The sequence below is a fragment of the Lissotriton helveticus genome, chromosome 6 (assembly GCF_964261635.1).
Source record: "Lissotriton helveticus chromosome 6, aLisHel1.1, whole genome shotgun sequence".
Lineage (NCBI taxonomy): Eukaryota > Metazoa > Chordata > Amphibia > Caudata > Salamandridae > Lissotriton > Lissotriton helveticus.
The window spans coordinates 1,623,143,404-1,623,164,761 of NC_136067.1; the positions used below are offsets into that span (position 1 = coordinate 1,623,143,404).

Consider the following 21,358-nt stretch of genomic DNA (forward strand, 5'->3'; position numbering starts at 1 on the left):
ATCTAGCTTTTTAGCCTGTGTGGAGAATTTAGTTTGCATGTGGTTCAAAGGCAGCTCCATGATGGGTTGGGAACCTTTTAAGGGACTTGGTGCACTTCTAATTTCTCAAATCTTTTCAGATTATCCTAAATTCTACTTTGACCTGGGGGGAAATATGTACATAGGATTATGCCAGCAATAACTAATAATAATTACGAGCTCAGCTTTAGGACGAAGATCCATTAAGCAAACTTTCACAATACATAAAATAATGCATATGAAGAGTAATAACCTGTAAAAGTGCAGTGATTAGTTCAAAACATTGTGAATTGTAATTTTAGCAGCAAAATAGCAAATATGAAATGTGGCAATTTATTCATAAGCACATAGAAACGTTAACAAGACATAATATTAAACATGAAACCCAGTTGTAATAATTTATCAGCAACACAACATCAAGAAAAATGAATCTATTGAAAACCATAACGAAAATAGAAGACAAAAAGGGACAGAGGAAAAAATTATGATTTTGTCCCAAAAACCTTAGCCCGCTCCTAGCACAAGCCGCTCAATGATGAGGGCAGGGGCGGTGCATCCATTAGGGCGCCTGGGCGTTGCCTCACTGAGCGTTGCCGTCACTCTTTAACTCTGGCAGCAATCCCTGTATCCCAGGCCACAGGAGCCGGAGGCAGTTGGCTTAGGAGGGAGCGGGGCAGCACTACAGGATAGTAAGACGTATCCCAGCAGGTGGTCGTCGGCGGAGCGCACAGCAAGAGTGTGCATGTTCTGTTTAGGACTTAAACATTTTGCTACCAGCCCTGAACGTGCGCACACTAGGCTTCTCATTAGAAGAGCGAGGGTTGTTCCATGCCGCTCTTCTAATGAGCAGCCTAGTGCGCATGTTCGGGCTGGTCGCAAAAACATGTTAAGCCCTAATCAGAACATGCGCATTACTGCTCAAGCCAATCCTGGCGCTGATGCTGGAGCAGCGTCTGGATTGGCTGAGAGCAGGCGGCACTTGCTAAGGCGCCAACGCGGGAGTCGGACCCCGGCCAGGACTTTATGGTGTTTTGGGAACGCACGCTCCTCCTGCCAAACGTGTTTAATGGGGCCAATCTCCAAAGACCACTGTGGTGTTGCTGTCAATCTATTGGATCAATCTGGGTTTCCTCGTTAACACGTTTACCTAAGGGTTACTTGTCACCCCAACTATGATCTGTCAATCAGTTGCTTCAGGCCTAGGTCACAGGTCCTGCCTGACCATGTGTTTCTGACTTGGGGTTAGTGGGATGTCATATCGGGTGGATTCATCATTTGACCACTGTCTTTGAATGCACTGCAAATGTGACAAGACAAGTACAAGATTAACAGTCCTGTTTAGAGAAAGTGAGCACTTGCGGAAGAATACAGTAAATAGGCTATGCTCCACAGAAAGAACAAACACAAGCGGGACGGTCTAAAACAAATAAAGCCAGCAAATGGAAAACAAGAAAATGTACGTTATAAAGCCATATGAATGGTAAGCAACGGGCGGAATGCATTCCCAGGGAAGCTTTCAGAATGTCCCCAAGAAGTCAGTAGCAGACCAGACTGCTGCACTGTCTGATGGGCTTTGAACTAAAAATGGAGAGAAAGTGCTGTGCAGCAAAGTGTGGGTTTCTTTTTCTCTATATGGAATAAAATTCCCCAGTTACTTCCATTTCCTAAATGATGGTCACTATTGAATATTTTTGTGGTTGATAGTTAGCAGTTTTCGAAGGAAAGAGATGAAAACCCATGGCTGAACTTCAAACATCATACATTTCTAAAAACTAGACCGAATATTGAATCAAGCAAAGTATCACTTTTGTGATTTGGCTCCGCTTTTTCCCTAAAAAATCATTGATTGAAATAAACAAATAAAAAATGTAAGTGGGTGAAAAATCTAAATGAGATGTCAAGTTTTTTTTACCTGTAACGTTTTACATGGAAGGCCTATTTACAAAAGCAATATGCTTAGGTTCTCTTCTGCTCTCAGCCATACATAGACCATGTTTTAATCCAGAGTGTGGTGGGCAGGGTACTCCATCACAACAGCAACAAGAGTACCCTGTCTGACAAAGCCTCGGCCAGCCTACCCGATTTGGAGTCGATGGACTGCTAGATTTATGCAGACGGAGTAAAATCCATTCAGGAGGCGTAAACCTTCAGAGGGAGTGTGGGCTCTCTGAGGTAAGTCATCTGACCATACCCGCTGTTTACAATATTTAGAATATCCTGACCGTGAGAGACAGTTAAAATAAGTAATAAATGATTCACACACCATGGGAGAAAAATCCCATGCTGTCTGGCCATTCCCCCTCCCCCCTTTCTCCCGCTTTGGGAGTTTGTTTTTGGAAAATAAAAAAGTTTTAAAGGTTTGGTAAGTGTGTTCCACCAATGACCGATACACACCAAACTTTTAAATGGCTCTGTATGAACTGCTGTAACAGCAGTTTATACAATCACAAAGAGTTCACCACAAGTCAGCGGTAAACTCTAAATTTGATGGGCAGAATAAAGCAGGGTGGGGGGCCGTAAAATAATGCTGATCCTCAATGTTTAAACAACCTGGGTAGATCCTCTTATTGCGAGCGGCGTTAACAGTGAGCTCCCTGGAGGCTCGGCTTACGGGAATACCTCGGCGAGAAGCAGATGCCTTAGGCCTAGGTGAGAGAGAAAGCAGAGTGCCGTAGAAGTGGTCAGCCTTGTAATGCCTGTAAGGGGGTAGTTGCCTCTTGGTGGCGGCATTGGGCAACAGCGAGGAACCCCCCCCATTCCCGTTAGCAAGGCAGGAGGCGATGAGACTGACCCATTGAAGTCAGCGGCCGCGAGAGATGAGCGGCCATAGCTGGACGGTGCCCCCTCATAAATTAAATTGCCTGTACTCGGCTGGTCTAAAACACCTGTTCTGATTCAGAGACCCTGTGCAAGGTAGACAAGTGGAGAGGGAGTGGACATCTCCCTGTGGCAGGTCAGTGGCAGGGAAGCCCCTCCTCCCTCCTTTCCACATGTGGGGTGAGGTGCATGGAACCCCGACTGGCCTGATATTAGCTGTAGCTGGAGTCACACTTGCTGGGGAAACGAGCAGCAGCCTTTATTGAATGAGCTTCTTGGACACGCCTGAATACTGTCAGACGAGGAGCAACGTCTGTGGTCCTGTGCAGAGAGGATTTGATCGTGCTGGGGCCTGGAGGAGGCCCCTGAAAGAAACACAGTACTGGGCGGTCTGCTTGGCATGAAGACAAATAAACAGGACTACAGACTGTTAAAGCTGCTAGCCTGAGTGTGGTGTGAGAGTGGGCGATGTATAAACTGAGATGAGTGCCGTGTATTGCCCCATAAAGCCATCTGGCAGTAGTAACTGAAGGGTGAAAAGCATCCACGTTTCCCCGAGGGTGGGGGGGCATTACTTTGAGGCATATTCGAACTGCGCAGTATAGGCTGATTGGCCTATGCACCTGGCGTCATCTAATTGACTGACCTGCACAAATATACTGAGGCGACGCAGCCATAGCGGTGGCCTTTCTGTCACGGGCAATGCACCACAGCAAGAAGCCCACCCCGTTTTCCAAACTAGAGACTGTCCGCTGCCACCTGTTGGGGAATTGACCTGATTTCCCCCCTCAGCAGCCCGAGCCAAAAAGTGACTACGTCTAACGCGGGTGTTCATATGAGACTGGGCTGCCTTGCCCACCTAGGGCAGCACCTTTGTGGCCCACACTGAGGTGAGTAGCAGTATTGGGCCGGGCAGCTGCACTCAGCATCCCTAGGCATGCACTATGTACCTCTGAGCTCAAACATGCTGGCCTAACAAAATAGCACGAGACAAGCCTTCCACTTCAGCCGACCAACAAAGAAATATTAAATACACCAAACCGCGCTGCCGGCAAAAGAGGCGGGTGCGGTGGGAGGGGGAAAGCTTGTGTCTGAGGTGTTACATACGGCTTCTGTCCTACAAGCTATCCAGGATCTCAAGGACACTATGGAGAACAAAACTATAGAGCTGAAAGTGGACCTATCCCGAATTTAGCAAGATTTGCGGAACACCAGCGACAGAGTTACCGAGGTGGAAGGTAGATTGTCAGAGACTGAGGTCTTGGTGAAGTCGCTGGTGGCTTGGCTTTCATCCCTCCAAAGAGTGGTGAAGCAAGGAGAGGCCACAGGGGAGGACATGGAGAGTAGATCATGACCTAATAACTTACAAATTGTATGCATTTCAGAGGAAGCAGACGGCACTGTGCAGACTAAATTCATCGCGGGCTGACTAAAGAGTTGGGTTCCGGTAGGGCAACTCCCACCCTGCTGGCTCTCCACGAAGTCCCCTTATCACTCGCATCTTCAACTATGCAGACCGTGACATGGTGCTCTGTGTTGTGCCAGCTGTGCACTCTCACCTTTCAATCCTCCCAAGTGATGATTTTCCCAGACTACACTTTAAAGGTTCCGTGGAAAAGATGATCCTTCCAGGAAGTTAAACAAAAAATGAGAGCCACGAACATCCAATATGTGCATTTATTTCCCGCTCGATGAAAGGTCATTTTTCAGGACACAACCCTCTTCATTGACATTCCAGAGGCTGTCTGAAACTGGCTGGATGAGCAACCCAATCTGCGTGGCTGAGTCTCTCACTCTGTAAAAGATGGAGGGTGGAAGGGGAAGTGGGCGGGGTGGCAGAGGTGGGGGCCCCAGGAGAATGGAACACGGCCTCAAGACGCAGGACTCGAAGAAGAGATCGGAGAGCCTACCTGGAAATACATGGAAAGGCTCTTGGCGGGGAAGTTGGCCCTGGCAGCGGAGACAGAGCATCCGCCTGCAATTGATACAGTCGACCCACTTATGAACAATCTGGAGCCTCTGGCTAGAAGCACACTTACTTGACTGTTAAAGTATCAGTTTACCTACTATAATGATGCGTAGTAGCGACAAGCGTTGGAAGGTGATTCACACCCTGATTTTTCTTTTTTTTTTTATTATTTGCTGTTTTTCAGGTTTTCTATGGGTGTGGTTCTAGTTTGGTGTGGAAGGGGAGGTTTCACAAAAGGGGAGGTATACATCTCCGGCTAGTCCAGTTGGCTACTGCCCCTAGTTGCATCACAACCGGTACTTACAGTTATCAGGGTGGGATGTGGGGTGGGGGTTTCTTTGTTTTGATTTGTTTCTGGCACAGATATTATCATTTGACATGGCCCTGCACACTGTGCACAAACGCATACTACTGACACAGATGATTCTGTCAACACTCCATCCACCTAATGGCTGACACACCACAACTCAGTTCCATTGGTACACTTGCTGTTCTCTCGTGGAACATCAGTGGCCTACTAGACCCAATTAAAAAGGGGGCAGAATTGAGGTCAATGCATAGGACCAACCCTGACATACTCCTGTTGCAAGAGACACATGTGATGGATAACCACTGCCCTTTTTAGTGCCACAAGGATTCTCAAAGGCATACCACTTGAGCTTTCATATGGGATCGAGGGGCGTAGCCATTTTAATCCGATAGCATGTCCCGCTGATGGTAACCCAGGTATGGCATGATCAACTAGAGTGATACATTGTGGTGACTGGGACCCTGCAGGGCACTCCGATATCCCTGATTGGTGTGTATGCTCCCACTCGCTTGACATCCGAATTTGATTGCATGCACTACTGATGGCTCTGTGGACTATAGGTGGAGACCTCAATGGGATCAATGACCATGAGATGGATCACTCCTCAGCAAGACCACACCCAACAATCCTGGGCTGCCTTACTGAATAATATGTCTTTAATAGATGTATGGCAGGTACATCACCATGTAGAACAATGCTATACCTTTTCCTCAAATGGGCATAGGTCATTCTCATGCCTCAACTACTTCCTCATACCCAAGCTCGTAAGGCATAGAGTACTCTGTGTCCAAATTCTGGCAAGGGAATTGTCTGTTTCTTTTTGTAGTCATTTGCCGGTGTTGATCAGTCTAGCTGGGTGCCTATTCGCCAAAAGGCGAGCCAGCGGTTGTTCATGGATAGGGAGTTTTGGGAGTCATGTCGGCGTATGTTGGAGAGATACTTACAAGAAAATTATGGATTGATCGAATCCCTGGGTGTCCTCTAGGAAGCTCTAGGGTTACCTTGAGAGGTGAGATCATTCGTTACATTAGGAGAAAAAAGAGCTACTCAGCAGGTGGTGTCAGACCTGGAATGCCGTATAGTAGAGCTAGGGTGGCAATACTTAGACACTGCACAGGAGCGTCTGGGTAGGCAGGGACACAGAACACACACACGAGAGGCCCAGGAGGCGTGGCTGGCCACTCGTAGCTGGATCTACCAATGGGTGGACCCATATCTTTTATTGAGAGTAGCAGTGACTCACCTGTCAAACGCAACGTGGCTATCGCACACACCTTTGCAGAATATGATCTCAAAGTGGATAGCTCCGATCATGATGAGAGACGAACAAACTTCCAACAATTAATTAATGACTTCCCAGTGATCTATTTGAACTCCACTGACAGAGAATTCTTGGAGGCTAATGTAACTCTAGAGGAATTGGGTGAAACCTTATTGCCACTCCCATCTGTCAAAACACCAGGCCTGAACAGGTTTCTGGAAACTCATGTGGCCACAATTTGGCTCTCACTTACTAAAGATGTTTTTTGTGGCCCTAGAGGAGGTAAGGCCACCCAGGGATCTTAGAGCGACTGACATAGTAGTGGTTCTCAAGCTCTGTCTTGTAGACACCAAATATGACGAATACAGACGGATAGCCTTTCTGAATGTGGTGGTAAAGGTTTGGGCTAAAGTGTTAGTCAGCAGGCTATAGGAAGTGATGGAGAAACTGGTTCACCCAGATCATTTTGTGCTCGTGCTTGGCAAGCTACCCCGCATAAAATTAGAAGGGTCAACAGAGCCACAGAGCTGATTGTCAATCTGTTGGGCCATCAAGCTTTGCTGATGGTAGATTTCCAGAAGACGTTTGACTCTGACTGGGACTATCTATTTACATTGCTTAAACATTTTAAATATTGGTCCCAAATTTATCAGATATGTCTAACTACTATACAAACTAATAAGAATCTGTCTACAAACATCAGTCACCATGTGAGAGCCATCACGATAGAGGCTTCCTATCGCATAACAGTGTGGCCAACAAGACAAGACACAAAGACATACACACAACCTCACATCTGTCCAAATGCACGCGTCTATGAACCCCTAATTTTAGCCAAAGAATGGCATCATGCTGAAAGATGAGGGTAGGAGAGGAGTTGGCCTAAAGGGTAGGGCTGTCGACCTCGAATCTGGGTAACTGGGTTCGAGTCTTGGCAATGACGCTGAACATCCTGTGATTCTGGGCAAATCACTTAATCTCCCCGTGCCTAACCAAAATGAATGTGTGTCCTCATGTAACGTAACTGGTGTTTTGTAAAGAGCTCTGATACCCGATTCGGGTCAAGTTTGCCCTATATAAAGCTCTGCAAAAAAAAAAAAAAAAAATTAAGAACTCAGGCCACACAACACTGTCTGGTTTTCACTTACCTGCCCTCTCTTGACCCACACTGATAATTAAACATACTTACATAATACCATCCTATTATGATGTGGACCAACGATATTTACTGCATTCTTCTATGCCCAAATACAATTGAGAGCGACACGATAATACAATGGTTTTATAAGCCAGTGAGACTTCCACTCTTTTGGAACTATGTCACTATATCACTATATCACTGTTTAACTCACAGTGAAACCCTATACGACACACGAAGTTGCGATTATATAAGGCCCGAGTCTTTTCACTATGCCTATAACAAGTACCTTGTAGGCCCCAACATAGTCAACAAGTGACAACTTGTGGGAAAACCTATACGTAAAATCATTAAGAGCCAACTCTGCTTACCACACTTTACACTCTACTGGTGTTATATTTTAGAGCGTTACTAAAGAAAAAAACATGAGGTAATCGTAAAACAAGGCTCAAGTCTCTCTACTATGCCTATCAACTCTCAGGAGTAAAATACGCTCACCACGAGCCCGCGTTACCGGGTCACCGTGAACGGAATGAGCACAAGTCTGCAACCTGATTCCCACTGGTATTGCACAGCGAGGACCCGCCTGATGGCCTCAGGAGCAAGCAGCCATGCGCGTTTCTGCTAACTACTTCTTCCTCTGTATCTAAAAGCAGGTTGGTAAGCCGATATGTGAACCATAAGGTAATTATGCGCCACTTTCTGTGATACGCATGTAGATTTCAAGCCAAGTGGCAACAGCACTGAAATTGACATTGGGCGCAGCGCCCTTTTACGAGACACTAAGACTGGTCACCCACGCTCTCTCGCATGTATTATAGATTGTTGACCGTTATAATTTCAACAACCTCTTGTTACGAAATTCGAATTGTAACGCATAGTATCAAAACAGTCTTTATTTCCTCTTAGTTCATACACTATCCGTGTCGCCCAACCTAACCATTCTCACCGTAGCCTATTAGCGCTTCCGACACAATGCAGTACATAGAAACCTACACCAACTTCTTAACTTATTGTTCGCATCGAGCACAGTAAAATGTTGTATCTAGCTACCTGCAGATATTAAGGTGTACCTTGCACACGTACTTACCCGCTTGTGTTTCCAGTTGTAACCAAATCAACCACATACATGTATGACAGCACCCTATCCCACACACATAAGGCCCTTAACAGTGTTATGTCCTCGATTTTTCAGTTTGCTAAGGTTGTGCTCCCCTTCCACACCTAGTTAGTTCAATAAGATGAATTCCTGTAAGCATCCTCATTTCTCTAGCACAAACTGTTACTAATTTGTACTAACAAGAAACTAGATCACTGAGATCTGACTCTTTCTAGTTACAGGTACTCGTTACCGGACAATTGAGAGGAGGGGTAAGTGATTTACCTACCATTTGCGTGTTGCACAATTGGCAACCCGTTTTGCACTGTCTCGAAAAAAGCCCCCCGACCCATCTGGGCGAACCAATTGCTGAAACATGTCGACCACTCACATGGACTAATAGGTGCCATAGAATAGTAACTTTCTATGTATGCACTGCCCTGATTTTAACCTTGCCCCATCTCCAACCGATTAAACATTTCCTCGTTGCTTAGATATAGGTAATTTTAACATTTCTGGTCACTACTGTTGTCACCAATTGGTCTACCTCCGGGTGGAGGAAAGCATACTTTGTAAAAAAAAGACCCAATGATGATGCTTTCACGTCACGCAAAAAGCGGATAATCAAGATATACCGCTCCACGACGCCTGTACGTGAATGAGGTTTTTTTAAAGACGGCTAATATACCAGACCTGGTTGTAATACAGGTACAAGTGATCCATTCCCTTATGATTTTGTAACCTTCCCTGGAAGCCCAGTGGATCTCAGCTTCTCTCTCCCTCCATTGATTAATTAATATTGTTTGGCTATCACCAGGTTCTGTTACCCAGAATTCCTTGCAAACCTCAAACCTTATAAAAAAAACAACAAAAAAAAAACAATTTCCTCACATTTTGGTGATGAAAAGTTCTGCAATCTGCGTGGATCCACAAAATTCCACCCACCTCGCATTCCCCAAGGTCTTCAGATAAAAATGGTACCTCACTTGTGTGAGTTGGCCAAGTGCCCGCAACAGGAAACGGGCCAAAACGCAACGTGGACACACCACATTTTACAGTGAAAAATTACACTTTTTTTTGCTAAGTGCCTTGCTGTGGATTTTGAACCCTAGCATTGCTGGTACCTAGGGAAACCTAGCATACCTATACATTTTTGAAGACTCGAAACCCAGGGGAATCCAAGATGGGGTAACTTGTGTGGCTCATATTAGTTCTGTCACCCAGAATCCCTTGCAAACCTCAAACTTTGTGAAACAGAAAAAGAAATTCCTCACATTTCTGTGATGGAAAGTTCTGGAATCTACGTGGATCCTCAAACTTCCACCCATCCCGGATTCTCCAAAGTCTCCAGATTAAAAATGGTAGCCCCCAATGTTTTCCTACCCAGAATCCCCTGCAGACCTCAAATCACATTTTTCTCAAATTTCGGTGTATGTAAGTTGAGGGATCACCGGACTAACACAAATTTAACACCACCCAGCATTCCCCCAGTTCTTCTGATAAAAATTGTACCTTACTCGTGTGGGTGGGCCAAGGGCCCGTGACAGGCAAGGGCCCAAAACTTGTTGTGAAGACTTCAAAATTACCTATCACAAAACGACCTGGTTTTGCAAAGGAGGGATCTAGGTTTTTGGCCCCAGGCCCGGCGGCCATCTAGGGAAACCTACCAAACCACACATTTCTGGAAACTAGACACCCTGGGGAGTCCAGGGAGGTATGGCTTGTAGGGATCCCCTACATTTTCCTATCCAGAATTCCCTGCAAACCTCAAATTTATCTGAAACAAATCACTTATTCCACACATTTTTGTGTGGGATCCCCGTCCTGGCACTCATGTCCTACCACCCAGCGTACCCCTTGGTCTCCTGAGTAAAATGACACCTCACTTGTGTGGCTGTCCACTGCATAATCGGCAAATTTTTTTTTTTTTAAATGTAGCGCTTAGAATTTGCTTTGATATACCCATAATTCCTAGGTTTTGGCCTTTCCCAGTCACCAGCCATTGGCCCACCCATACAAGTGAGGTATCATTTTACTCGGGAGACTGAGGGGAATGCTGTGTGGTAGGACATTTGTCCCGGCACGGTGATCCCTCACCAAAATGTGTGGAAAAAGTGATTTTTTTTCCCCCCCCAGCTAAATCTGATGTTTGCAGGGATTCTGAGTAAAAAAATGTGTGTGTGTGTGTGGGGGGGGGGTCCATGCAAGCCATATCTCCCTGAACTCCCCCTATGGTGTCTAGTTTTCAGAAATGTGTGGGTTCGGTAGTGTTCCCTAGAAGGCCACAAAGCCCGGGACCAAAAACCTATGTGCCCCACTTTGCAAAACCAGGTCATTTTGTGATGGGTCATTTTGATGTCTCCACAATACGTTTTGGGCCCTTGCCCATCACGGGTACTTGGGCTACCCACATGAGTGAGGTACCATTTTTAGGTCCCGCCTACGCAGCCCCCCATCCAAACCCACGACGAACTCCCATCTCAGAACGAGCACCACACCAATGTCCGAAATAGTAATAGTTTGTTGCCTTGAAAAAGAAAAAACAAACAACCCCAACACATTTCCCTGCCTCCCCCCAATGTTCCCAACACAACTCACCCCCCCCCCACCCTGCACCCCTGCACAGACTCGAAAGCCACCCCAATTTGCAGTGTGCCTGTCGCCCTAACAATAAAAAACAACAACTAATCTACACAAAGAAACCCCAGAGGAGGAAAGGGTCCCTTCGTCCCCGCTACCTCCCAGGATACGCAGGGAACGAGCAAAGAAGTCAGTGAGCCACAGCTGTTCACGGTGAATAGTACTCCGGACACAGACACCATCGGCATTCTTGGTCCATTAGGCCCCCCTCAGCGCCACCAGTGTGGTTCTGGCCAGCACGGCGAGCGGGCAAAGTATCCAGCCAATCACTTGCTTCCTCAGGCCGGACGAAAAAGAATGTCCGATCGTCGTATTCAACACGCAGTCGGGCCGGGAACAACATCGCGTATTTCAACTCCATGTCTCTAAGCCTCCGTTTCACCCCTTGAAATCCCATTCGTTGCTTCTGGTCCGACTGGGAAAAGTCCGGATAAAAGTTCACAGCAGCATTCTCGAACTGCGTAGGACCGCTTGTCCGTGCCGCCTGCAAGATGGTGTCGCGGTCCCTGAAGTTGAAGATTCGTGCGATAATCAGAAGGGGGGGGAAAACGGGTTTTGCCTGACCCCCGGCACCCTGTGTGCACGTTCAATAGCAAAGAATTTGCTCAAGCCCTTAGGTGCGAGATGATTGAGGATAAGGTCTTCTACTCGAAGATCAGTAGAGAGTGAACTAGAGTCTTCCGGGACCCCAATAATACGCACGTTGTTGCGCTGGGCACGGCCCTCAAAATCCTCCAAGCGACGAGCAAAAAATTCATTAGCAGTTCTAAGGTTGCGCACTTCTGTTTGCAAGTCGGACACATCCGTTGTGAGGCTGAATGTCTTTAGATCAAGTGACTTCACCCTCTCGTTCGTCTTGGCCAAATCAGTTCTAATTAGGTTGACATCAATGGCCACCGTGTCCAGCTTCAGAGCCAGGGCTTCATACTGTTGGCCAATAGAGGTCTTGATACCAGCAATGGCGCCCATTACGTCCTGCAGCGTTAAGTCCGCCGACATCGCAGGATCATCGACAGCCTCCTCCCGGGTCTTAGGTATGCCACTGGGGGATCCTTTAGAAAGTGTGTAGCGGTCCATGACATTCGTCTGGGCTGAGCCTCCTCGGAAGGTGGTCTTGACTTTCCGTTTTTCATCCTCGGACTTGCCCGTCATGGCGAGCCAGGTGCCCCGAAGGGAGGCTTGGGATCTGGTCCAAATGGCTCCGTAGAATTCACCCTCAAGAATACCAGAAGCAGAGACGAGTCAATTTGAATCCACAGCCAAACTGTCGCTAGCTCCGAGCCCAATGAACTGGCATAGGAGCCAGCCCGACCAGTCCTCACCCGCAGAGCGGATACGGTGTGCAGGAGAAACGAAACCGAAAGTGAAGTGAGGCTGTGAACTGATCCCCGCCAGCCGTTGTTGTTGAATTACAATCTGGGTAAAGCCACTACTCAAGGCCCAGGCTGTCCCATGGAGAAGGCCACAAACTTCAGGATGGCGTAACTCGGGGACCCGACGTCCGATTCCGATTCTGATCCTGGAACCTGCTAGTACATCAGCCGGGCTGTGTCTTCAATGATCTTCCGTCAAATCAGGATATTGTCCAGGATAAATGCGGGAGGCGGCGAGGGTTCTCTGGAGCCCTGTGCTCACGCGGCCATCTCAGATGCGCGCGAAGCTCCTCTCAAGCCCTTACTCTTGAATATCGCCGTAATAAACCTCACTAAAGCCATGGCTGTTACACACGTTCAGTAAGGAGCGCACATTCGGGACCCAGCATACAAATGTGGCATTTTATTGCCGAGTGGGCTTATTTTAATTAAACCGACTTGATGCTGAAATAACCGCTGCGTGGCGCTATATTTTTGCTTTTCCTCACACGAAATTTTGAAATACATTTTCTACGTTTCTTGACGGAGAAGGCAAATGGAGTTTGTTGTGTAAGATGCAGTCGTGGCATCACAACACCTGATCTCACAGGAAGTGATATCACAAGAAGTGACATCAGATCTTAAGACCTCACACATGGTGTTTAGTAGGTCTATCATGAATACATTTGAGCGGATTATAATATTTAACACATTCGATATTGCTTTGGAGTTGTGCCTAATAAGTGACACAACTCCGGGGCAAAATCTTGGCCTCAACTTGTACACCATAGCTAAAGAAGAATGGGAAAGCGTATAATGGAGCTGCCTGCATCATTTTGTATGTGTGTGCACCATGCAAGTGCATGCCTTCTAAATGACATGGGTGCTTTTTTTCTTTATATTGGTCTGGGATTGATAGAGGAGGTAAGGCTTAGTTTAGGGGTTAGTAGAAGTAATGGGAGGGAAGGCCAATTTTATGGTTAAGGAGTGCATAGAGGTAAAGGAGGCAATGGTAATTTTAGACTTCAGGTGATGAGAGCGGTAAAGGGAGACTAGGATTAAAACGAGCATTGGCATAGCCAATAGATCTGGCCTTTGGGACCTCATAAGTATTTAGCTATGCAGCACAATATCCTTGGTGCAACAACATTAACTGTTGCATGGCTAAACACTTATAAGGTCCCAAAGGCGAGACCTATTGGCTATGCCAATGCTTGTTATTGTGAGACCTGGAGGAATGCTGGGATTGTAGGAAAATTGTGTCAGCCCAGTGATCCCACAATTTTCCCTCAGAAAAATTTGAGGAAAATGTTATTTTGTTTTATATATATTTGAGGTTTGCAGGGGATTCTGGGTAAGAAAATTTGGGAAGGGGGGGTCCATGCAACCCATACCTCCATGGACTCCCCAGGGTGTCTGGTTTTCAGAAATGTGTGGGTTTGGTAGGTTTCCCTAGATGGCGGGAGGCGTGCTAGAAAAAAGCACCACTCCCGCTTTTGTTACTGGGGCCCTATATTGCACCCCTGCTGCAAAACCTGCCCCCAGTGACAAAACTGCTCCCACGGTCAGAAAATCTTCCCATTCCCCTGTGGCCCACCAGGGAAATGCCCGGGGCCCGCTACAGCCCAGCAGCTAAGCACCATCCATGCATGCAGCCAGCCAAGCATAAGCCCCCGTACACCGCCAGCCAAGCACTACATCACGCACACCACCAGGCAAGCACCAATCTACACACACCGTCATCAAGCGAAGTCCACCCACACCATTAGCCAAGTGCATGTCTACACAGTCTGGCAGCAAAATCCCAGCCAAAGGTCAGTACATGCTGACCATCAGCCAAACTCAAGTTCACACACACACAACCTCTCCCTGGTTTCTAGTGGTTTTCTGCCCCAGCTTGGGTGTAGATGATATTAAAAATATCCCTGAAGCAGCCAAAATGTGTGCCTAAAAAAAAAGGGAGAGACCCTTGCCTATTGGGCTTCTCAATGGTAGGGGGGGGCAGATCAGGGCCATAGCCCCCCATTTACCTCCAGGGGCAGAAAGACTGTTTAATTTTTTTGGGGGGTTGAGGGCATTGGCTGCACATTTTGGGCAGCGCCCACCCCTATATACATAAAAAAAATCCCTGGTGCCTAATGTGCTGGGGGCAGAAAAAATGATTTTTCCCAATTTATTTAAGGGGGAGCAAAGGCCCTTACGCAGGGGGCTGCTCCCCCCTCCCTGGTGTCAAGTGGGTGGATCCCCTTTCTTTCCAATGATACCTCTCCTGTCTTTCTATGGGGTTCGGGGAGCTGAGATAGCCCCCTGAGCGCATAGAAACCTATCTGCTAATTTCAGTTTCGGTTTCTATGCAACATGTGCGCTGATAGTCATCTCAGGGAAACCACAGAAACAGCCTCGGGAGCTCTTACCCAGCTCCAGAGGCTGTTTGGGTCGGGGGCGGAGGAAATCCTTCTGGTGCCCGTACAAGAGGGATTTCCAGTGCCATGGTGTCCGACGCACATGAGCACTGCTGCGTCTGACGGCTCCCATCCGTCCGACTCCCCGAAGTGATTAAATGCCCATTTGAAGTGGCAGTCAACTGCACACACAGACACGGCAGTGTCAAGCCTGTGACAAGTTTGAAAGGGTAATTCTGTGAGTGGCACAATCTGTGCTGCATCCCACTACTAGCATTCAGCTTACAGGCCCTGCCTATGGGGTATACCACCTTACAAGGGACTTACAAGTAGATTAAATAGGTCAATCAGGTATACACCAATTACACACATGTTTAGGGGGAAAAGCACATTCACTTTGACACTGAGGCCAACAAAAGGATTCAGCAAAAGGTGGAGGCAAAAAGATTGGGGAAAGACCACCCTGAGGGTGACTGGTTTAACAGTTATTTTATGAGGTGGAGCCGGGTGGTGACTATTAAAAACTCTATAGTAGTCTCTTAAATATTTTATACCTGTTTGAGTGCAGACTAAATTCAGTTGGCTCTGTCTAAGCACTGTTGGTGCAAACCAGCGGTTTCAGACATCATTTAATTAGCGAACAGTCCACCCAACCTGTCCTACTCTTAGTTAAATGTTTTATAATCGAATCATTTAGATCAGTCCAGTTTTTCAGTATATTGTTTTTAGTCAGTTGTGCTTTTTATTTCCCATTAATCAAGTTATAATTTTGAGTGTCCTTTTAATGGTTTTTTGGTCTACACTTCCATCAGTAATCTGTCTTTTACACCCTCCTCTGTTTTATGCACACAGCACTAGTTACTAATTTTAAAGTTTCCCGTTCAGTCCCTAAACTCCCTTTCCAGATCACACATCACTTAAAAATTTGGTATGAAAGAAATCTACGTATTATTTAAATATATCTTCAATCTGAATTTAGGGAAAGGGGTCCTTAACACATTGGATTATTGTAATGCTAAGTGATTCTGCGCACTCTTAGTAGGTGGGAAGCTAGAAAAACAAATAATTCCCAGACCAATCTGAAAACTAGTGATGCAGGGATTCCAGGGTGGTGTGGCTTATGTGGATCTTGGTTCTTTTTTCCTGCCTATAATCTCTTTCAAATGCCACATTGTGGTTAAAAGAAAACCGCTTTTCCTAATATGCCTATTATGAACAGCTGCTAAATTTGTAGGTAATGGCAAAAGTTCTTCACCTGACCTTTCCACAGATCTCATGATATAAACGGAACCCCCACATGTGTTGGTGGGACTATCACTTGGGATAGGAAAAGCCAAAAAATCAATAATAGAAAGAGCGAGAAATTTGGGTTGGGGGCGGGGGAACTCAATAATTGTGGTGTGGGTAGTTGCAGTAGTTCAGCCCAGAACCAGTTGGCACCCAGTGAAACGTATCCACTCCAGACATATTTGAAAAATAGAGACCCAGGGTAACCCAGAGGGGTTTCGTTAGGAACTTATCCCATAATGTACTTCTCACATAGGATCAAAACAAAGACAACACCCATCTAACCACACACCGTGCATGGAGTAGGATGCTGTTTATGCAGGCAAGTGCCTCAGTGGCCTACATAAAAGTAATAATGAGCTCTTTATAAATAACTAGCAGCCCGTCCCGACGTTGTCCGGGTATACACACGCCCACAACGGAGTCCTGTGAACGCTTGTTTTGCAGGATTTTCGCGCCCCCTTTTTGCCGAATGCCCGCTGAATGCCGCGCCGATTGCTATGTGGCCACGTCCCCACATGCCCACAACAGAGCCCCGTTGAATGCTGCGCCGATTGCTGTATGGCCACAACCCCACATGCCCAAACCGGAACCCTGAAAACGCTTGTTTTACCTGATTTCCGCCCCCAGCACAACGCACACGCTTGTTTTACCCGATTTCCGTCCCAGCACAACGCACACGCTTGTTTTACCTGATTTCCGCCCCCAGATTTCCGCCCCCAGCACAACGCACAAGGCCACAAGGAAGTACTAACACGTCGCGTTTGCCAAGCCCCCACATACCCACAACTGAGCCCTGTAAATGCTTGTTTTACCTGATTTCCGCCCCCAGCACAACGCACACGGCCACAAGGAAGTACTGACACGTAGCGAATGCCGTGCCCATCGCTGTATGGCCACGCCCCCAGCACAACGCACACGCACATGCCCCCAGCAGAACGCCCCGAGCAGAACGCCCACGCCCACAGGGGACTACTTTGCCCCTAAGGTTCTTTTACCCTTCGAATGTATATGGTGGCCAGCTGTATAGCCTATGTCCATCTGCTGCAACTGTTCTTTCCAATGCTTTTATTGGGTGTTGTGATTGGTGCTGTGGTTCCTGAGATTACCCGCCTCAAAGGTTTGGGCTCTCTCTTTATTATATTAGTATAGATTCAATACAGTACCCTGAATCTCGTGCAAGCACGTCTAAAAAACTAATTTCCTGTCTGATTCCTTGATGAATGGCAGCAGCATTAGCGTTCTGAATTTGTTGGCACGAAGGAAACCATGGCAACCCCAGGCATTTCTGAAAGCTAGAGACTTTGGCTGGCCTTTTCAAAGATCACAGTAAAATCGCTATTAATGCAACCAATACCATTGAGGTGGGTCAAACAGAGAGACTAAAGCTGCTCAATTGAAAGCCACCCACCGGCAAGATAGTTAGCAACAGGAAATATTTGTATTTTCTCTGTTAGTGTTTGGCTCAAGTTAACTAGCGACACAGGGCATGTTAAATATTTTATGGCTCGATTGCTGGTGGGATGAGTGTCCTATTCTCAGGTGAACTAGGGATACGTTGAGTGTGAGAATATTGAGCCTATTCACCTGAGCATTATTTGAATTCTTAAGACGCAGTCTTAGTTTCTAATATACTTTCAAGAATCGGTTGATGATTTTTAAAATCAAGATCCACAAATCCAAGTAATGTACATGCTGCCATCTCAGGGGATGGGGCAGAGGAGTTGTGCCAGGACAGGAGGGTGGGATAGGTTTTGCTTTGCAGCAGGTTTTCCAGGGCATTACTTCCATATAAGTATGTTTGGGTTTGAAAACTAAAGAAATAGATAATAATTAAATCCCTACTGTTTTTTATAAACAGCTGATGCAAAGATGTTCTTGAGAGTTCCAGTGTTCGAGTAAGAAAAAGTTGAGACAAGAACAAGTTCCATTGAAGGCAAAGGATCACACAAGGTATGGAATCAAAACTTTGAGTGATGTAAGACTCTGAAAATAGTCAAACCAATACTAATGGAATGTCCTCTGTGTAAGAAGTAGCTTAAAATTAGATGATACATTATTAATTAGCAGCCTTTTACAACTGTTCAGTTTAAAAAATAGTTATTTATTTATATACTGATGTGTTTGTTTAATTGAAACTTTGACAAGATCATTTATAATGACCAAGGGTTTATAGTGCAATAATTATGATGTGAAGTATAAACAAAAAATGTTATGTAGTGCAGAAAGTTCAGGGAAATCCTACTGTTGTTGGAAGGTGTGCTCTATATTTGATTGAGACCAATTCTTCTAAATCTTCTAAATCCTGAAAACGTGTTCCATTGTGTAATGGGGGATGTCAGTCTAAATTAGAGGTGCATGAACCTTAATGTCCAGCTAATTGAAAGAAACAAAATGTGTCATTCTAGGGGCCGTACATTCAAGGTTGTTTTGAGCTTAATACATTTTAAGTTTTCCAGAAATAAAATATAGTTACAGCAAATGTAATATGAATTTACAGGCATGGATGAAACGTGTCAGTTCCTGAATGGCACATTCCTGTGCCTAATGGTGAAGTATCGGAGTGATTTTGTTTTAGCAACAGATTAGTCTAGCACATGGGCTCTCATGAATTGAACATCATAGCTGTTAAGTGGTGAAAAGAAGTAGCACATGGGGTCGCTTCAATTGGCCAGAATGATCATTTGTCTTCCAAGTAAATAGGTTGTTGTATAGACCGAGACCGAAGTGGGAGAAGATGGGATATAAGACAGGGTGGGTGAAGACATGAGTACAGTAGAAATCGATATGCTGCATTGACTGGAGTCCTTGGATGTTAATGGAGCAAATAGGCTAAAATAATTATTTTTACTTAACACAATCCGTAAGGATGTATAGAAGGGGAAGGAGTATAATTTTTAGTCATTACTATTATTATTATAATACTCCTTAATAAACTGGCTAGTAGCATGTAATGGTAGTAGTTCATGATGTTTTATTTATGTCCGGTGTTAAAGTGGCCAAGGAGGGAACATATCTTATTTGTCATCAAGAAATTGGTGTTAAGATGCTGTTGTTAAACTGTTAAAATCATTATCACATGCGTAACCTGTGAATACATTGACTGGTATGGGGTTGTAATGGAACCAAAGAAAAACGTGTATTTAGAGTTCCAAGACCATTCCCAGATCACTAGCAGTTATAGTTGGCTGTCAGATTGTTGTTTATAATGCAAGTCTGGAAAGCCCATATATGTATTAAGAATAAATATGAGAGTCTTTGTTGGGTTTTGTTTGAAGTCTACCTATCTATATTTGACCCCTTTCTCAAATTTTCAGTTTCTTTTTACTGCTCCCTTTAGTAACCAACTTCATATACTGCCACGCTATCAAGCTCTTTATTAACTAAATGAGTAAATAAATAATTTTACTGAGATACGATGTCTGAAAAAGCACACACAAATGGCTGTATATATGATTAGGCCTGCCTAGGAAATACACTATTATCCACTCAAATGATACTTATTTTATTGATTCCACAAGATGAAGGTTTGATTTGTCCTGTGTTGACCTACTTGGAGGGTTTAATGTGCTGATAACATTTACAGATTAACTTTGCTCTTTGCTGCATTCCTTGCTCTTTCATGTTACCTTTCCAATATTTTTCCATTGAATCTCTACTTTGAAATATAATCTTTGAGATAATTCCCTGTATATTCATAACTTGAGAAAAAAGTCGCTTTAGCAATAAAAGCACAGAAAACCTCACAAATGGCTCCAAAATCCCTGTTGAATATACACAAATCTCAGCAAACCATGTTTTTTTGTTTGTTTGCCCAAGCCTACAATTAACAACCCAAGTTATAGTTTGTATGCCTGTGCAGGAGAATCTAGGGAGACTGATGTCAAATAAGTGTAAATGAACCAAAGTTTTTGTAACATACAGGATTTACATGTTTCATTCATCTACTCTACAATTTTTATGTAAGCTTTATGCATTACTTGTTCCATTAAAGAAACTTATGTAAAATGCTTTGATCAGTGAGGTATTTATGCAATGAAGATAACAGGGAAACACTTTTAAAAGTGTGCGGTATAGGGGAGTGATCAACGCTGGAGAATTCGGCACTCCAGTTTCGGACTCCCTTTTTGCCCTTTGAGATTTAGCAGTATTATCGCCCTTCACCTAAAAATGCAGTAGATACCCTTGTGGAGAGCATTGCTGGCAAGATAGTGGTCGTCTGAGTACGGCTGTTTGCACTCTCCCGTTCTGCCCGCCTTGCTAACCATGACAAGGTCTTTCTTACCTGTGAAAAAGAGATGAAGGGGCAGGGGCACCTTCTGGGACTGCGGATCTATTTCTTTGGAGCATTTGCGTCCCGTCTGCTTCAGGAATACCATGTTTGGAGACGGCTCGGTCAGTGACTGGCTATCCTCGCGGTCGGCCTTGCTGTTGGGGGCAGAGATGAAGGCCACCAGAGGCATGAAGGACCCGCCCCCTCAGAAACGGTTGTATTGTCAAAGAAGCCTGTAATTAAAGTAAATGTGGATCCTGGGACCGTAATGAAGGGCTCTGCTGCAATATAATCTGAGGTACCTTGGTCAAACCTATTGAAGAAGCCCCCAAGCACCTCGAGAGATAGTGTAAAAGCTTCTGCTGGGAAACCAGCTGCGGTGCTTGAACAATCCTCCCAGGGGACTTTGGGAGAAGGCGAAGAAGGCGATATTTGTGGCCCGAAGGGTCGCTCCCCGCAGCATTTGGATTCAGTGCTCTCCAAGGAACAATTCTAGCTGGCAATCACAGGAGAAGAGGTGAACAAAACTCTTTATCCTGAAAATTTGCCATGCCGATCTGCGGTACAAGGGCCAGAGGAACCAGGAAGGGAAGACAAGATCTTCACCCAGCATAGGGAAGTTGAACTGACCTCAACCGAGACTCATAAGGTGCATAAGTCGCCTTGTCTTATATGCAGGGAGGGCACACCCAGTGGGAAATCCAGCGGTAAACAAGGGAAGGACACTGAGTGTGGGGATAAATTCTTCTCACTATCAGAATTTCTCTGATTGGTCAGATGCAGAGAGTCATA

The 21,358-nt window shown here is 45.5% G+C and overlaps 1 protein-coding gene across 2 annotated transcripts in view; it reads left to right on the top strand.

Annotated features, from left to right (window-relative positions):
- VPS54 (VPS54 subunit of GARP complex) overlaps nt 1-21,358 on the top strand; it is a 624,042-nt gene that overhangs the window by 28,869 nt on the left and 573,815 nt on the right. For both annotated transcript variants that reach the window (XM_078649430.1, XM_078649431.1), the window contains exon 2: nt 18,155-18,246. The gene's annotated coding sequence lies outside the window, so the exon portion shown is untranslated. The remainder of the gene's footprint in view (nt 1-18,154; nt 18,247-21,358) is intronic.